The sequence below is a fragment of the Oryctolagus cuniculus genome, chromosome 14, assembly GCF_051225735.1.
Source record: "Oryctolagus cuniculus isolate XC-2025 breed Fujian yellow rabbit chromosome 14, ASM5122573v1, whole genome shotgun sequence".
Classification (NCBI taxonomy): Eukaryota; Metazoa; Chordata; class Mammalia; order Lagomorpha; family Leporidae; genus Oryctolagus; species Oryctolagus cuniculus.
Genome location: NC_142880.1, coordinates 3,366,245 through 3,384,864, shown reverse-complemented (window position 1 = coordinate 3,384,864; position 18,620 = coordinate 3,366,245). Strand labels below are relative to the sequence as shown.

General features: G+C 44.7%; 1 protein-coding gene across 9 annotated transcripts in view; it reads right to left on the bottom strand.

The window, feature by feature from the left end:
- The window catches only part of TENT2 (terminal nucleotidyltransferase 2), an 87,637-nt gene extending 75,585 nt beyond the window's left edge, over window positions 1-12,052 (bottom strand). For 8 of the 9 annotated variants that reach the window (XR_016220346.1, XR_016220347.1, XR_016220343.1 and 5 more), the window contains exon 1: window positions 11,551-12,050. The gene's annotated coding sequence lies outside the window, so the exon portion shown is untranslated. Of the gene's footprint in view, window positions 1-11,550 lie in introns of all 9 variants that reach the window. The other variant, XM_008261869.5, reaches the window with a different exon arrangement.
- Window positions 12,053-18,620: the final 6,568 nt, after the last annotated feature.

Here is an 18,620-nt window from a genome sequence, read left to right as displayed (position 1 = left end):
TAACTAGGCTAATCCTCCGCTTTGCGGCACCAGCACACCGGGTTCTAGTCCCAGTCGGGGCACCGGATTCTGTCCCGGTTGCCCCTCTTCCAGGCCAGCTCTCTGCTGTGGCCAGGGAGTGCAGTGGAGGATGGCCCAGGTGCTTGGGCCCTGCACCCCATGGGAGACCAGGAGAAGCACCTGGCTCCTGGCTCCTGCCATCGGATCAGCGCGGTGCGCCAGCCGCGGCAGCCATTGGAGGGTGAACCAATGGCAAAGGAAGACCTTTCTCTCTGTTTCTCTCTCTCACTGTCCACACTGCATGTCAAAAAAAAAAAAAAAAAAAAAAAAAGATTACGTAAGTGTAATAAGCAAATGGATAAACTAGTGAAATCTGTACATGACATGAAAGAAAATCTCTCCCATGAAATCAAGATCTTAAAGAGAAAGCAAAATGAAATCTTAGAAATGAAGAATTCAATAGAACAAATAAAAAATGCAGTGGAAAACCTTAACAGAATCAATGAAGGACAAAGACAAATTGCAGGAAATTATACAGTCAGACAAAAAACAAGAAGAGAAATTAGAAAACTAAAAAACATTGTTGAGGGGCTGGTGCCTTGGTGCAGCAGGTTAAAGACTTGGCCTGAAGTGCCAGCATCCCATATGGGCCCCAGTTCTGGGCCCAGCTGCTCCTCTTCCGATTCAGCTCTCTGCTATGGCCTGGGAAAGCAGTAGAAGATGGCCCAAGTCCTTGGGCTACCAGCACCCACGTGGGATACCCAGAAGAAGCTCCTGGCTCCTGACCATCACAGCCAATCAGGGAGTGAACCATCTGATAGAAGACCTCTCTCTCTCTCTCTCTCTCTCTCTCTCTCTGCCTCTCTTCTCTCTGTGTAACTCTTTCAAATAAAGTAAATAAATCTTTTAAAAAAATAAAAAACATTGTTGAGAATCTGCAATATACTATCAAATGACCCAACATATGGGTTCTAGGAGTTCCTGAAGGCATGGAAAGACATAAAGGATGACAAGGCCTTTTTAGTGAAATAATAACAGAAAACTTCCCTAATTTGGAGAAAGGGACATCCAAGTACAGGAAGCACATAGAACTCCTAATACACATGACCTGAAAAGATCTTCACCATGACACATTGTAATCAAATTCGCCACAGTAAAACATAAAGAAAAAATTCTAAAATGTACATAAGAGAAATGCCAGATTACTTTCAGAGGATCTCCAATGAAGACTCACAGAGGAAACCCTACAGTATAGGAGAGAATGGCAAGATATATTTCAAGACTTAAGATAAAAAAGAAAAACTGTCAACTCAAAATACTGTACCCCGCAAAGCTCACATTTAAGAATGAAGGTGAAATAAAGACCTTCCATAACAAACAGAAAATGAAAGAATTTGTCTCCACCCATCCAGCCTTGCAAAAGAAGCTTAAGGATGTGCTGCATACAGAAACAGGGTCATCATTACGAAAAAGGTAAAGGAAGGAAATTATAAAAAAAAAAAAAAAGTACAAAAGAAATCCAAAGTAAAAAATAGAAATATTTATGGGAAAATGGCAGGGCAAAGTTGTTTCCTAACAATAGTCACCTTGAATGTAAATGGCCTCAACTCTCCAGCTAAAAGACACAGACTAGCTGAACGGATTAAAAACAAAAGCCATCTATTTGCTGCCTACAAGAAACACCAACAAAGATACATGCAGATGAAACTGAAAGGATGGAAAAAGATGTTCTGTGCTAACAAAAGCCAAAAAAGAGCTGGTATAGCCATCCTAATATCAGACAAAATAGACTTTAACACAAAAACTGTTAAGAGACAAAGAAGGGCACTATGTAATGATTAAGGGATCAGCTCAATAGGATGATGTAACTATTATAAATGTATATGCATGTAATTAAGGGTACCTGGCTATTTAAACAAAATATTAAGCGATCTAACAAGAGACATAGACTCCAATACAATACTAATGGGGGACTTTAATACCCCACTTCCAGCAATGGACAGATCAACCAGACAGAAAATCAACAAGGAAACAGCAGAGTTAATCGACACTACAGACCAAATAGACCTAACAGATATCTACAGAACTTTTCACCCTACACTTGAAGAATACACATTCTTCTCACCAGTACATGGAACTTTCTCTAGGATTAACAACATACTAGGCCATAAAGCAACCCTCAGCAAATTCAAAAAAATCTGAACCATACCATGCATCTTCTCGGACCACAATGGAATGAAGCTGGAAATCAGCAACTCAGAAACCTCTAGAACTTATGCAAACACACAGAGACTGTATAACATGCTCCTGAATGAACAGTGGGTCAATGAAGAAATCAAAAGACAAATGAAAAATTTCTGGAAACAAATGAAGATGACAACACAACATATCAAAACTTATAGGACACAGCCAAAGCAATGTTAAGAGGAAGTTTATAGCAATTGGTGCCTACATCAAGAAATTGGAAAGGCACCAAATAAATGAGCTACCAATGCATCTCAAGGATCTAGAAAAACAACAAACCAAATCCAAAACTAATAGAAGAAATAATTAGAGAAGAGAAGAAATCAACAAAATTGAATCAAAAAAATAAAAAAGATCAGCAAAACGAAAATCTGGTTTTTTGAAAAAATAAACTAAATTGACAAAACACTGGACCAACTAACCAATAAAAGGAGAGAGAAGACCCAAATTAATAAAATTAGAGATGAAAAAGGAAATGTAACAACAGACACCACACAAATGAAAAGAATCATCAGAAATTACTACAGGTTCTCTGTATGTCAACGGAGAAATCCAGAAGAAATGGACAGATTCCTGGACACATACAATCCACCTATATTGAGTCATGAAGACTCAGAAAACCTAAACAGATCCATAACCAAGATGGAAATTGAATCAATAATAAAGACCCTCCCAACAAAGAAAAGCCCAGGACCAAATGGTTTCACTGCTGAATTCTTCCAGACATTTAAAGAACTCCAATTCTTCTCAAGCTATTCAAAACAACTGAAAGGGAGGGAATCCTCGCAAATTCTATGAAGCCAGCCTTATCTTAATTCCTAAACCTGAAAAAGATGCAACAGAGAAAAAGAACTACAGACCAATTTCCCTCACTAACACAGACACAAAAATCCTCAACAAAATTCTAGCCAATTGAATTCAACAATACATCAAGATCATTCAGCCAAATCAAGTGAGATTTATCCTTGGTATGTAGGGATGGTTCAACATTCAAAAATCAATCAAAGTGATAAATCACATTAACAAACTGAAGAACAAAAACTATATGATTATTTCAATAGCTGCAGAGAAAGCAGGTAATAAAATACAACACACTTTCATGATGAAAACTCTTAAGTACACTGGGTATAGAAGGAAGATTCCTCAACACAACCAAGGCAATTTATGACAAACTCATGGCCAGTGTCCCATAGAATGGGGAAAAGCTGGAAGCATTCCCACTGAGGTCCAGAAGCAGACAAGGATGCCCTCTGTCACCACTGCTATTCCATATAGTCCTGGAAATTTCAAGAAATAGAAATTAAAGGGATATAAATTGGGAAGCAAGAAGTCAAACTATCCCTACTTGCAGATGACATGATTCTATATATAGGGGATCCAAAAAACTCCACTAAGAGACTACTGAAACTCATAGAAGAATTTGGTAAAGTCCTAGAATATAAAATCAATACACAAAAATCAACAGCCCTTGTATACACAGACAATACAATGGTTGAGAAAGAACTTCTAAGATCGGCTGGCGCCGCTGCTCAATAGGCTAATCCTCTGCCTGCGGCGCCAGCACCCCGGGTTCTAGTCCCGGTTGGGGTGCCAGATTCAGTCCCGGTTGCTCCTCTTCCAGTCCAGCTCTCGGCTGTGGCCAGGGAGGGCAGTGGAGGATGGCCCAAGTGCTTGAGCCCTGCACCCACATGGGAGACCAGGAGAAGCACCTGGCTCCTGGCTTCGGATCAGCGTGGTGCGCTGGCCACAGCGGCCATTGGGGGGTGAACCAACGGAAAAGGAAGACCTTTCTCTCTGTCTCTCTCTCTCACTGTCCACTCTGTCAAAAAAAAAAAAAAAAAAAAAAAAAAAAAAAAAAAAACTTCTAAGATCTATCCCATTGACAATAGCTACAAAAGAAATCAAATACCTTGGAATAAATTTAACAAAAAAAGTCAACGATCTCTATGATGAGAATTACAAAACATTAAAGAAAGAACTAGAAGAAGATACAAAACATAGAAAAATATTCTATATTCATGGATTGGAAGAATCAGTATCATCAAAATGGCCATACTTCCAAAAGCAATTTACAGATTTAACTCAGTACTAATCAAAATACCAAGGACATTCTTCTGAGTTCTAGAAAAAATGATATTTTCATATAGAAACACGAAGACCCCGAATAGCTAAAGCAATCTTACACAACAAAAACAAAGCCTGAGGCATTACGATACCAGATTTCAAGACATACTACAGGGCAGTTATAAGCAAAACAGCCTGGTACTGGTACAAAAACAGAGGGGTAAGCTGGTGCCGCGGCTCACTAGGCTAATCCTCCGCCTTGCGGCGCCGGCACACCGGGTTCTAGTCCCGGTCGGGGCGCCGGATTCTGTCCCAGTTGCCCCTCTTCCAGGCCAGCTCTCTGCTGTGGCCAGGGAGTGCAGTGGAGGATGGCCCAAGTACTTGGGCCCTGCACCCCATGGGAGACCAGGAGAAGTACCTGGCTCCTGCCATCGGATCAGCGCGCCGGCCGTGGCGGCCATTGGAGGGTGAAACAACGGCAAAGGAAGACCTTTCTCTTTGTCTCTCTCTCACTGTCCACTCTGCCTGTCCAAAAACAAAAACAAAAACAAAAACAAAAACAAAACAAAACAAAAAAACAGAGGGGTAGACCAATGGAACAGAATAGAAATGCCATAAATCAATCCAAGCATCCACAACCAACTTATGTAGCAAGACCCTTAACCTTACACCTTATATAAAAATCCACTCAAAATGGATAAAAGACTTAAATTTATGACCTAACACCATCAAATTATTGGAGAACATTGGGGAAATCCTGCAAAACATTGGCATCAGCAAAAACTTCGTGGAAAAGACCCCAGAGGCACAAGCAATCAAAGCCAGAATTCACAAATGGGATTACACCAAATTGAGAAGCTTCTGTACTGCAAAGCAAACATTCAGGAAATTGAGGAGGCAACTGACAGAATGGGAGAAATTATTTGCAAACTATGCAACTGGTAAAGGATTAAAACCAGAATCTACAAAGAGATCAAGAAACTCCACAACAACAAAACAAACAACTCAGTGAAGAAATCAGCAAAGGACTTAAACAGACATTTGTCAAAAGAGAAAATCCAAATGGCCAACAGACAAATAAGAAAATGCTCAGGATCACTAGCCGTCAAGAAAACGCAAATCAAAAGCACAATGAGGTTTCACCTCACCTCTGTTAGGATGGCTTTCACACAGAAATCAACAAACAACAGATGCTGGTGAGGATGTGGGGAAAAAGGTATCCTAATCCGCTATTGGTGAGAATGTAAACTTGTAAAGCTACTATGGAAATCAGTTTGGAGATACCTCAGAAATCTGAATATAGACTTACCATATTACCCAGCCATCCCACTCCTGGTAATTTACCCAAAGTTAATAAGAGTTATTTGCTCCCCCATGTCTACTGCAGCTCAATTCACAATAGTTAAGACATGGAGTCAACCTAAATGCTTGTCAATTGAAGACTGCATAAACAAACTATGGGATATGAACACTATGGAATACTATGCAGCAATAAAGAAAAGAAAAATGAAATCCCGTCATTTGCAACAAAGTGGATGAATCTGAAAAACATCATACTTAGTGAAATAAGCCAGTCCCAAAGAGACAAATACCGTATGCCCTCCCTGATCTATGAGAACTAATGTAGCACCTAAAATTAAATCTGTAGAAGTGAAATTGACACTTTGAGAAAGGATGATGTGAGCTGCTGTCTTGATAGTCAAGGAAGTTTCATTCTTTTTGGTTTTTTTTGGGGGGGGGGGGTTAAGTCATACTATTTGTTGAACTAGTAACATAGTTAATCATATGTGTATAAAATCAATTGATGATGGATCTCAGTAAAAAATAAGAGTGAGAATAAGAGATGGAGGAGGAAGTTTTTAACTGTAAAGCTGTACAGTTCTGAATACATTCCTACAGACTTCCAAGGGTAGAGCTTAAAAACTTGTCATGGGATTCCAAATCTCATTAAGCTGTTTGGTAAAAATGCCATCTTAAGTGTTACAGTGATCATATTAAGTGTTAAAGCAAACATATTGATAGGATTAAGTGTTAATGTGATTATGTGGATAGGATTAAGGGTCTGGTGATAATAATAGGTAGAATTAAAAAAGAGTGAATGCTCCAACATGGGAATAAGTACACACAGCAGTCATAGAATGACAATAACTTTAAATAGCACTCTGACCTCAGAATCAGCCCTTAAAGCATTCTAGTCTGGCTGAAAAAACCCACAAGAGCATGTCAATCATGCAAAGCCAAGACACTATGGCAAAAAATGTCCTACATGAAGGACCTCAGTGGATCAGACCCCAGCAGAATGAAGTGGTCATCAAAGAAGGAGGTACTTTTCTCTAAATGGAGGAAAGAATTTCCACTTTCTTATGGCCTTGTCTAAATAACGATGGAGTTTGTGGATTCAAAAGGCTTCCATAGCCTGGGCAGCTCATGTCAAGAGCCTTGGATGGTCACTGACGTCATACATAAGAGTGTTAATTTTTAAATTAACAACAGGAGTCATTGTGCACTAACTCCCCATGCAGGACCTCTGTCCTCAATGAGTTGTATTATGATAGCTAACTGTAAAACTAGCTTAAACAATTTCTTGTGTTGTGTGCATGTGTGTGTAAACTGTTGAAATCTTTACTTAGTATAGAGTTGGTATTCTGCGTATAAAATTAATCAAAAACGGATCTTAGTGGAGAATGGACTAGGAATGGGGGAGGGAGGATAGGAGAGGTGGGAGGGAGGGGTAATCACTGTATTCCTAAAGTCATACTTATGAAATGCATGAAATCTGTATTCCTTAAATAAAAGGTTTCTTCTTAGAGATAAAATAAATTAATTAATTAATTTAAAAAAAGAGGGGGAAAAAAACCAATCCTCTCCCAACTGCTGACCTGTACTCCCTGACATTCGCTGGTCAGAATAAGTGGACAAACAGCTTGAAATAAGAGGCACTCCCAGGACTCCCTTTATTAAAAATACATTCATTAATCATGACTGTTGGATTCGCGGCTAACAACCAAGACCTTGTTCTACCCTTCACCCAGGTCAACACTCTTCTCAGCTTTCTTTTCCTTGCTTCCCTGACCTAACTTCCCACAAAATATAATGCCCATTTCCAATGGATTTAGGAGAAAATAATATTAGCAATGATTCAGTGTAATGAATTTTGCTTGACGTTTCATTTTGTCAGAATACAGATACTATAATCAAAGAAAGGGATTTTTTTAATCTAGAAAATTAAAACTGTTCTGCTTTCAGGTTTACTTAAGTCAGTTTGTAGTTAAAAGGCAAGACACTTTTTTATTTTAAAATTTATGGAACTAACGTTACGGTGCAGCATGTTAAGCCATCATATGTAAACTACCACAACCCATTGAGCAGCGGCTGCTCCACTTTTGATCTAGCTCCCTGCTAATGCACCTGAGAAGGCAGTAAAGATGGCCCAAGTGCTTGGGCCCCTTCCACGCATGTGGAAGACCCAGATAGAGTTGCTGGTTCCTGGCTTCAGTTTGGCCCAGCCCTGGCTGTGGTAGCTATTTGGGAAGTGAACCAGTGAGTAGAAAATATCTTTCCTCTTCCTCACTCTCTGTAACTCTGCCTTTCAAGTAAAAATTTTAAGGGAGAGGAAGGGACAGAGAGACATTCCATCAAGTCACTCTCTAACTGGCTGCAACAGCCAGTATTGGCCCAGAGCAAAGGCAGGAGACTAGAACTGCATCTGGGGCTCCCATGAAGAGGGCAGTGGTCCAAGCACTTGTGCCATTTTCCACTGCCATCTCAGATGCATTAGCAGGGAGCTGGATTCAAAGTCAAGTAGCAGGTCCACTTCTGGTCCAGCTCCCTGCCAATGTGCCTGGGAAAGCAGGAGAGGAAGTCCCAAGTATTTGGGTCCCTGCAACCATGTAGGAGATACAGAGGAAGCACCTGACTCCTGGCTTCAGCCTGGCCTAGCCCTGGCTGTTGCTGCCATTTGGTGAGTGGACAGGTGGACGGAAGAAGGATCTCTCTGTCCCTCCCTCTCTCTCTCTGGATAACTGACTTTCACATAGATGAATCAATCTTTTTTACAAAGGAAAAGGAAGTGGAACAGCTGGGACAAGTACTGGCACTCATACAGCATTACAACACCATAGGCAGCAGCTTAACCCACTGTGCCACAACACCAGCCCCAAGTCTAGGCACTTTATATCTATCAATAACATGCTGTGTTTTTCTTCTGCACCCAAGTAAGATCCTATACACACACATCCAGACTTGAAAACCTAAAATGAAGTTAACAGCAAACTTTATGTCTTATTTCGTATCCCATGATATGATCAAATCCAAACTAGTGACAAGTTAAAACATGTCCTGTGGCCCAGAACTACTCCACAAAGTTAATGACCACATTATCCTGGGCTTACAACTGAGAACAACTCCACAGCCAGAAGTTCACTCTTGGTGCAGATATCGAATCCCGCCTATCCAAAACCTCAGATAAGCATCAGAGCTTCTGGAGTCTCTCTAATACAAAATATCTATCGGGCTCTCCTCAGCATGAATCTTGGTCCTCAAGTCTGGCTCTTATCCAGTCCAGATTTCAAAGTGAAAAGAATCATTCCTGGGAAATCTAACCTATGGCATTCAACATAGGGTATCCTGCATGACCATCTAAAGACTTTTTTTTTTAAGACTTTTTTACCTATTTATTTTATTCATTTGAAAGGCAGAGACAGAGAAGGATCACCCATGCACTGGCTCATCCCCCTAGCACCATGCCAAAGCTAGGAGTCAGGAACTCAGTGTGGGTCTCCCATGTGTGAAGTAGGACCCAAATACCTGAGCCACCATCTGCTGCCTCCCAGGATGTGCACGAACAGGAAATCTGGAAGCAGGAGCAGAGCCGGGACTCAAACGCAGGCTCTCTGACAAAGACTGTGGGCTTCCCAAGAGACATCTTAACCACTGTACCAAATGCCCACCCCTTAATTTCTGTTTCTAATACCTCTGAACACTGATTTGGCTGAAAATAAAATAAAAATACCACCAAACAATAATCTATTGTTAATAAGAGATCTTTTTTTTTTTTTAAGATTTACTTATGTATTTGAAAGGCAGAGTTACAGAGAGGCAGAGGCAGAGTTATAGAAAGGTCCACTGGTTCACTCCCCAGATGGCTGCGACTGCCAGAGCAGTACCAATCTGAAGCCAGGAGCCTGGAGCTTCCTCCGGGTTCCCCACGTGTGTGCAGGGGCCCAAGCGTCCATGCTATCTTCCACTGCTCTCCCAGTCACATCAACAGAGAGCTAGATTGGAAGTGGAGCAGCCAGGATTCGATCCGGTACCCATATGGGATGCTAGCATCGCAGCCGGTGGCTTTACCCGCTGTGACACAGCACTGGGCCCATAAGAAATCATTTTTAAAACAGAATATGGGGAGCCAGCACTGTGGTACAATGGCTTAAAGCCCTGGCCTGAGGCGCCGGCATCCCATCTGGGCGCCAGTTCTAGTCCCGGCTGCTCCACTTCCGATCCAACTCTGCTGTGGCCTGGGAGAGCGGTGGAGGATGGCCCAGGTCTTTGGGCCCCTGCACCCACATGGGAGACCCAGAGGAGGCTCCTGGCTCCTGATCAGCACAGCTCTGGCCGTTGCGGCCATCTGGGGGGTGAACCAGCAGATGGAAGACCTCTCTATCTCTACCTCTCTCTGTAACTCTTTCAAATAAATAAAATAAATCTTAAAAAAAAAAAAGAAAGAAAGAAAGAAAGAAAGAAAGAAAGAAAGAAAGAAAGAAAGAAAGAAAGAAAGAGAGAGAGAGAATATGGGGGGCCAGAGCTGTGGCACAGCAGGTAGAACCACCACCTGCAGTGCCAGCATCCCATATGGCACCAGTTCAAGTCCCAACTGCTCAACTTCCGATCCAGCTCTCTAGTATAGCCTGGGAAAGCAGTAGAAGATGGCCCAAGGCCTTGGGCCCAAGCACCGGTGTGGGAGACCCAGAGGAAGCTCCTGGCTCCTGGCTCCAGATCAGCATAGCTCCGACCGCTGCAGCCAATTGGCTGAACCAACAGATGGAAGACCTCTCTCTCTCAGCCTCTCCTCTCTGCGTAACTCTTTCAAATAAATAAATCTTTAAAAAGAACAGAATATGGAGTTTCATAGACTAAAATCCAATAGAACTATTAATATACCATTATTAAGGAGACCGCCTTCAAAAATTTAAATCTTTGCTTTACATTCTGAACAAAACGCCTCTTCCCTAGTAGAGACAACCTGCAGGAATTGTTACTCCACGTTGCATGTGATAGTGGGTTTCACAAAGTTCATGATAAACAAAATCCAGATGCAACTGGCAGTGTCCTAGTTTTTGCTCAGTCTGTACCTGACTATAACAGAATACTCTGGATAAAACTTGAACTGCTTGGAAAACCTTTCTGTCAGTTCTTGCCTTATCGAGAGAACCTAAAAGACTGATTCCTGAATGAGTGACCCAATGAGAAATCATACAAGTTTACACGTAAATAACAAAAAATGTGAGACAAAGTAGTAACAACTAGTTGATGAAGGGAATTCCTAGTGATCGAGTATTTGGTCTTGTTATTCACAATACGGAGTTTCCATGCTGAATTTGACCTCTCTCATAACAAATTAAGAGAGCACTCAGGGTTGCACGTTCCTGTATGAGGATTCATTGAAAGCAAAAAACTGCCCAGGACAAAGGACAGGACAGGACAGGGTCCACCCACCTGCCCAAGCGCCTCTGAGGCGGCGACCCCGCCGCTTATCTTCCCAGGACACCAAGTCCAGCTCCCAAATCCTGCTGACCACTGCCAACCCCACCTTCAGGCTGGGAACACGACATTCCTCTTCCGTTAAGAATTCTGCCCAAGCCCTAAAACAGAACCCAGTCACATGGCTCCGCACAACAGACTTTCTGAGACGCCTGGCGAGTGTCCCGCCGCGCGCGGCCCCAGGCGCACCCGCACACACCCGCTGCAACCATCGGCTGCCCATCAACCCACGTCTACACCCGCAGCGCTGCCAACCGTCGCGCACCGCGCCCCCTGCAAGCTGGAGGGAGCCGAGCCCACCCCGCCGAGCGGAGGAAAAGACCCCGGCCCACCGAGGCAGCACGGGGGGCGAACTCACAGCCCCCAGGTCCCCACGCGAGTCCCTTCCCGAGAGTGACGCCCTGGGGGCGACTGCAGCCCGTTCCAGTGACGTCTCACAGAGGACAAGCGCCCCTCAAAATCGTCCCCCGACGCGGACTTTACCTTCAGCTCCTCATCACCTTTTCAGACGCGGGCACGGCCCCGAGGCGACCCCTCAGCTCGCGGGGTCGGGGCGGGGCAGGGCAGGGCGCGGGCAGCAGCGGCCAGGGAGGCAGCCGGCGCGGCGGCCCGCGGTCGGCGATCGCGCCCGGCGCCCGCGCGCAGCAGGACGCCGCCCCTTCGCACACTTCCGCGCCCCGCCGCAGCCCCCAACCCGCAGGCGTCCGGGGGAGGCGGCTGCGCGGGGCCCCCAGACACTCCCCACCGCGGGAGCTGCCGGCCGACCGCAGGCGGCGAGGCCCTCCTCCCGCTCCGACCCGAGCGCCGGGCGCGGCCGCCGGGGGAGGAGCGGCCCGGGAAAAGGCGGGTCCGGAAGCGTCCGGAAGAGCGCGGAAGGCTGAGGCGGCGGTGGGGTGCGGTGGGGGCGGTGGCCCAAAGCGGAAAACCCAAAAGCGGGCGAAAAAAGCGGCGTCGAAAATACTGTCAGAAACACCCGGAAGACCGCGGTGACCCCGGATGCGGATAGCCAGAGGGCGCTGGGGGTCACCACTTCCGGCAGCCGCGCCGTCACGTCCGGCTCGCGCGGGGCCGCAGTGCGCGTGCGCGGGGCGGCGCGCGCCGGGGGCCGCGGGGCGCGGGAGTGCGCGGGGTGAAGCCGGCGTTCCCGCGCGCGCCGGTCTCCTCAGGCGCCGGGAGCGCGGAGTGAGGCGTCGCGGGAGCGCGCCCTGGGCTCGCTTCCGCGCGCTCTGGTCCGCCGGGTCGGCGTTCAGAGTTGTCTTTTCCCTCAGCCGGGCGCGGGAGTGCGCGGAGTGAAGCCGGCGTTCCCGCGCGCGCCCGTCCCCTCAGGCGCCGGGAGCGCGGAGTGAGGCGTCGCGGGAGCGCGCCCTGGACTCGATTCCGCGCGCTCTGGTCCGCCGGGTCGGCGTTCAGAGTTGTCTTTTCCCTCAGCCGGGGGCGGGAGTGCGGGGAGGTCTGCCGGGGCTGGAGCGCGCTGCCCCTGACGGCGAGTGTCCACCCGGCCCTCGGGTGTTTACTGGTTGCGCTCGAGGCGTGAGCCGTGTCTGTGGAGTAGCCTAGTGGTCGTATTGTGAGTCTAATACTTACAAAAATCTGACCCTTCTTTCCCGAAGTGACCGGTTTGTGTCGTCTTTCTTCCTGTCCGGAGGTAACTTGGCTCCAGGAACGTAGGATCACAAAGGGCACTGTGCTGACTTGTAGATTTTTTGTACTGTTTTTCTGTTTTAAGTTGATTTCTTATTTTTTTTTCTACTGTTTCTCTGTTAGTTCGTTTCTTATTTTCTGCTTTGAATTGCTTTTAATTTTTGAAAGTTTTTCTAGTTTCTTACCTGGCAAGCAGATCACTTTCATTTTTGACTCAGGAGCTTTGGTAAGTGTGTTATTTAGTACGCAGATACTGGGGGATTTCTGGGTGTCTTTCTGTTGTTGATTTCTTATTTAATCCCTCTGCGGTCATAAAATACTTCACATGTCATCTGTCCCTGCTGGTTTTCTGTCTGTTGATCATAAAAGGAATGTTGGTTGTGAATGTTTCAACTTTTCAATTTTTTGCTTCATGTAATTTGAAGCTTTGCCTCGAGTTATATCGACATTTATAACTGTTCTTTTAGTTTGATGAATATATCCTTTGTGCACCTGTTATTATGAAGTGATCCACTTTATGAAAGACCATCTTCTTTCCTGTAGTATTTGATGTGCAGTAATACAGCCACTCCAGAATTCTGTAATCCAGTCTTGATGTGGTATGTTTTAAAGGAAAACATAGTTCCAGATATTCATGAAGTTCTCCAGAAAATTTGAAAAGGAAGTACTTCCTAGCTCATTCTGTGAGCCACTACTCTAATACCCAAACCTTGGATGTTCAACAAGGAAACCACAGACCGGTATCCCTCCTTTACATGGCTGTAAAAATTCTTGACAAGATTCTAGCTGTCTTTACTCCACAATATTTTTAAAAAATGATACAGGCCGGCGCCGCGGCTCACTAGGCTAATCCTCCACCTTGCGGCGCCGGCACACCGGGTTCTAGTCCCGGTTGGGGTGCCAGATTCTGTCCCGGTTGCCCCTCTTCCAGGCCAGCCCTCTGCTGTGGCCCGGGAGTGCAGTGGAGGATGGCCCAAGTGCTTGGGTCCTGCACCCCATGGGAGACCAGGAGAAGCACCTGGCTCCTGCCATCGGATCAGCGCGGTGTGCCGGCCGCAGCGCGCCAGCCGCAGCGGCCATTGGAGGGTGAACCAACGGCAAAGGAAGACCTTTCTCTCTCTGTCTCTCTCTCACTGTCCACTCTGCCTGTCAAAAAATAAATAAATAAATAAATAAAAAGATAATTATAAAAAAAAGATACAACTTGACCAAATGGGGGCTTATTCCATAAATGCGATGTTGAATTAGCATTGGAATATCAGTCAGTGTAATTTATCATATTAAATAAGAGTGAACAACAAAAACCCATATAGTCATCTCAATAGATGCGGCAAAACACTGGACAAAATCCCATATCCATTCTTAGGATTGCAAGGAAACACCCCAACTTGGTGGAGAACAGCTGTAAAAAGCATCATACTTAATGGTGAAGAACCGAGTGTGTTTGCCCAAGATCAAGAACACAGCGAGAATTTCTGTTCTTACCACTTTTGTCCAGTGTTGTACTGTGGGTTCTGCCATATTCAGTAAGGCAAGAAAAAGAAATGAAAGGTACTCGAATTGGAAAGAAGTATAAGCTGCCTCTTAATTGTTAAGTGACAAGTTTTGAAAATCCTACAAAAACTGTTGGAGATTCTGTAAGAAGCTGTCAGAACTAACAAATGAGGTGAACAAGACTACCAGTTATAAAACCAATACATAAAAATCAATTGTATTTGTATTATGCTAGCAATACAATCTGAAATTACAATTTAAAAACAGCATTTATAACATCAAAAATATTTTTGAACTTGCATTAAGCAAAGATATCTTGGGTATGATACAGTAAGCACTATAATAAGAAAAAATAATAAATTCAACTTCATGAAAATTGAACACTTCTGTTCAAAAGACTATAATTTATTTATTTGAAAGGGAAAGAGAGATTGGCAGACACATTGGCCATTTCATTTCCCAAGTGCCTGAAACCAGCCAGTGTTCCTGGCTATGCCATGCTAGAGCCAGGAAACTGGAACTCAGTCCAGATCTCTCGTGTGGGTGCTGGAACCCAAGAACTTTAGCCATCACCTGCTATCTCCCAGAATGTACATTCACAGGAAGTTGGAGTTGGAAGCAGAGACGAGACTTGAATGCAGGCACTCTGCTATAGGAGGTGGGCATCCCAAGTGACATCTTAACCACTGCACTGGAAGCACCAGATATCTCAAAAAATACTTCTAAAAGAACAAAAAGACAAACCAAAAACTGAAGAAGATATTTACAAATGACATGTCTGATAACTTGTGTCTAGAGTGCCTACTTTTAAAATTTTTTTCATATCTCAATAATAAGAAAATAACCCCAACAAACAAATGGGTAAAATGTTCAAATAGAAATTTCACCAAAGAAGCCACATGAATGGTGAGCAAGCACTCAAAAAGTTGTGCAACACCATTAGTGAATTGGGAAATACCAAGTAAAACTAATAAGATACCATTACCGGCCAGCGCCGCGGCTCACTAGGCTATTCCTCCGCCTTGCGGCGCCGGCACACTGGGTTCTAGTCCCGGTCGGGGCGCTGGATTCTGTCCCGGTTGCCCCTCTTCCAGGCCAGCTCTCTGCTGTGGCCAGGGAGTGCAGTAGAAGATGGCCCAAGTGCTTGGGCCCTGCACCCCATGGGAGACCAGGAGAAGCACCTGGCTCCTGCCATCGGATCAGCGCGGTGTGCCGGCCGCAGCGCGCCAGCTGCGGCGGCCATTGGAGGGTGAACCAACAGCAAAGGAAGACCTTTCTCTCTCTGTCTCTCTCTCTCACTGTCCACTCTGCCTGTCAAAAAAAAAAGTGAAGTCACAAACTCTGATCTACTACTACTGGAATGTAAAATGGCATAACTACTTTGGAAAACTGTAAGTAGAATACTTACATATGATCCAAGTATTCCACTTCCAAGTATTTACCCAAGAGAAATGAAAGTATACATCCAGATGAAGTCTTTACGTTTTTTTGTTTTTATTTTTGTTTGTTTTAATTTACTTGTGTGGGGAGCAACTCGGACTAGACTAAGTTACTGGAATTAAGACTTCTTCTATGCATCTGCTCTCCCACAATATGGCGCTGGGAGAGGAGGAAACAGCTCCTACACAGCTGCCTTTCACCAACTTGACAAGCTGCAGGAGCTGCTCCTGATTGGAGGAGAGCAGCGTGCTCGGCGTGTGGATAGCAGAGTTGGGATTGGTGGAAGAGGACTATAAAGGAGGAGAGAGACAACATGCACCAGGAACATCTAAGGGGAACATCTAAGAGGAACACCTGTGCAGCCCCCGAGAGAGCCGGCCGGCGGTGTGCCGCTCCCCCGCAGAAGTGGGGAAAGTGGCAGGGGGCACCGCCCTTCCACGGAGGTGGAAGGGTCGGTAGCCAACCCGGGAAGAACCAGCAGCAAACCCGGGAAGGGCCGAGCAGACAAAAGAACAGCGCAGGGTCCTGTGTCGTTCCTCCGTGAAGAGGGGGAGCGACAACTTGAAAGGCAGAGTTACAGAGAGAGAAATCTTCATCCACTGGTTTGCTTCTCAAATGTCCAAAATGGCCAGGGCTGAGCCAGACCATAGCCAGGAGCCTGGAACTCCATACTGGTTTTCTACCTGGATGGCTGGGGTCCAAGTACTTGGGCCATCTGCCACTGCTTTCCCAAGTGCGTCAACAGGGAACCAATCAGAAGTGAAGCAACTGGGGCACGAACTGGCACTCGGGAGATGCCAGCATTGCAGGCAGCAGCTAACTGCTGCACCACAATACCAGCCCCCAACAAAAAGATCTATGCATAAGGGGTTGATGCTGAGGCTTAGCAGGTAAAACTGCTGCCTGTGGTGCTGGCATCCCATATGAGTGCCAGTTCAAGTCCTGGCTGCTCCATTTCCGATCCAGCTCTCTGCTGTGGCCTGGGAAAGCAGTAGAAGATGGCCCGGTCCTTGGGCCCCTGCACCCACGTGGGAGACCTGGAAGAAGCTCCTGGCTCCTGGCTCCTGGCTCCTGGCTTCGGATTGGCACAGCTACAGCAGTTGCAGCCCATCAGGGAGTGAACCACCGGATGGAAAACTCACTCTTTTTCTGCCTCTCCTTCTCTCTCTCTCTAACTCTGACTTTCAAATAAATAAATAATTTTTTTAGAAAAGATCTATACACAAATATTCACAGCTACTATATTTATAATAGCCACAAACTGGAACAATACAAATGTATATTGATAGCTGAATGGATAAGTTATTCATGATATAGCCATTCAGTGGATCATACTAAGAATAAAAAATTACTGATATCTGCAAAAACATGGATGAATCTGTGAATGGTTATGACCAATGAAAGATATCAGACCCCCTAAAATGCAGATGCAATATGATCCCATCTATATTAAATTACCAAAAAATAATCTTTAGTGATAAACAACCTGGTAGATGGTAGGGGGCAAGGGGAAGAGTGGAGGAGGGCAGTGGAGAAAGATTGCAAAGGAGTACAAGGAAATTTTTGGGATTGACAACACATGTTCTTTATTTTGATTATAGTTTCATGTGTGTATTCATATGTAACAATGTGTGATGTATTCTGTCTTAATTATACCTCAGAAAAGCTGTCAAAACTATTTGTCCATGTTTCACTTTCAATAAATCTCTTGAATCATGCATGATTTTATAATACGGTATACTGGACATTTAGAAATATTCATTTACTATTATGCAGATCTTCCAAATTTTGACACATTTCATCCTATCAAAAATTTTAACTCCAAACTCAGCAGAATATAAGTATTTGGAAGATGCCCAGGCCAGAGTGACAATATAGCTTTTACAAAATTATTTTTGCTAGAAAGGCCAGTTGTATCAGTGACAACACGTAGATGTCTTCCTTGAACTGATGGTTTCACCATATTTAATTTTGAGAAAATATTTGTCAAATACCCAACTCTGAGTAACCTACTTGCCAGCAGACCTTTTAGTAAAAATGGTGTTCCATGACAAAAGCAGCTGCTTCAGCTCCCAGCCCAGTCATTTTTCAACTATTTTCTTGAGGAAAAGCACAGAGGAGTACTTCAGTATACAGCAGAAGTGTCTTATGATAACTTCTTGTTTTTTCGTATAGAATATTTTTTATTTATTTATTTATTTGAAAGAGTTACAGAGAGAGGTATAGAAAGAGAGAGAGAGGTCTTCTATCTGCTGGTTCACTCCCCAGTTGGTCACAACTGATGGAGCTGCGCCGATCCGAAGCCAGGAAGCAGGAGCTTTTTGCTGATCTCCAGAACCAGGCCAGGGCATTAACCCACTGTGCCACAGCGCCCGCCCCTTGTATAGAATATTTAAAAGATGTGTTTTCAAAGGTATTTCATGACATTCATAATTAAGGCCATTCTTTTTTGTTTGGTTTTTTTGTTTTTAAGTTTTATTTTTATTTTTATTTATTTGAGAGGTAGAGTTCCAGAAAGAGAGAGGGAGAGACAGAGAGAAAGGTCTTCCATCAACTCCTTTACTCCGCAGATGGCCACAACAACTGGAGGTGGGCGCATCCAAAGCCAGAAGCCAGGAGCTTCTTCTGGGTCTCCCATACTGGTGCAGGGGCCCAAGCACTTGGGCCATCTTCTGCCTTCCCAGGCCACAGCAGAGAGCTGGATAGGAAGGGGAGCAGCCGGGACTCAAACCAGTGCCTATATGGGATGCCAGTGCTGAGCCTTAACTTACTGCGCCACAAATGCTAGTTTAAGGCCATTCTTGTGTAAAATGAAATTTTTTTAACTACAGGCGAATGAAGACTTTAAGGAGTACTCATTTGTGCCAGTGGTGTTTAACTTGGGGCAGTTTTGCCCCCAGGGGATATTTGGCAATATATGGCAACATTTTTGTTATCACAGCTTGGAGAAGAGAGTACAACTGACATCTGTTAGTTTC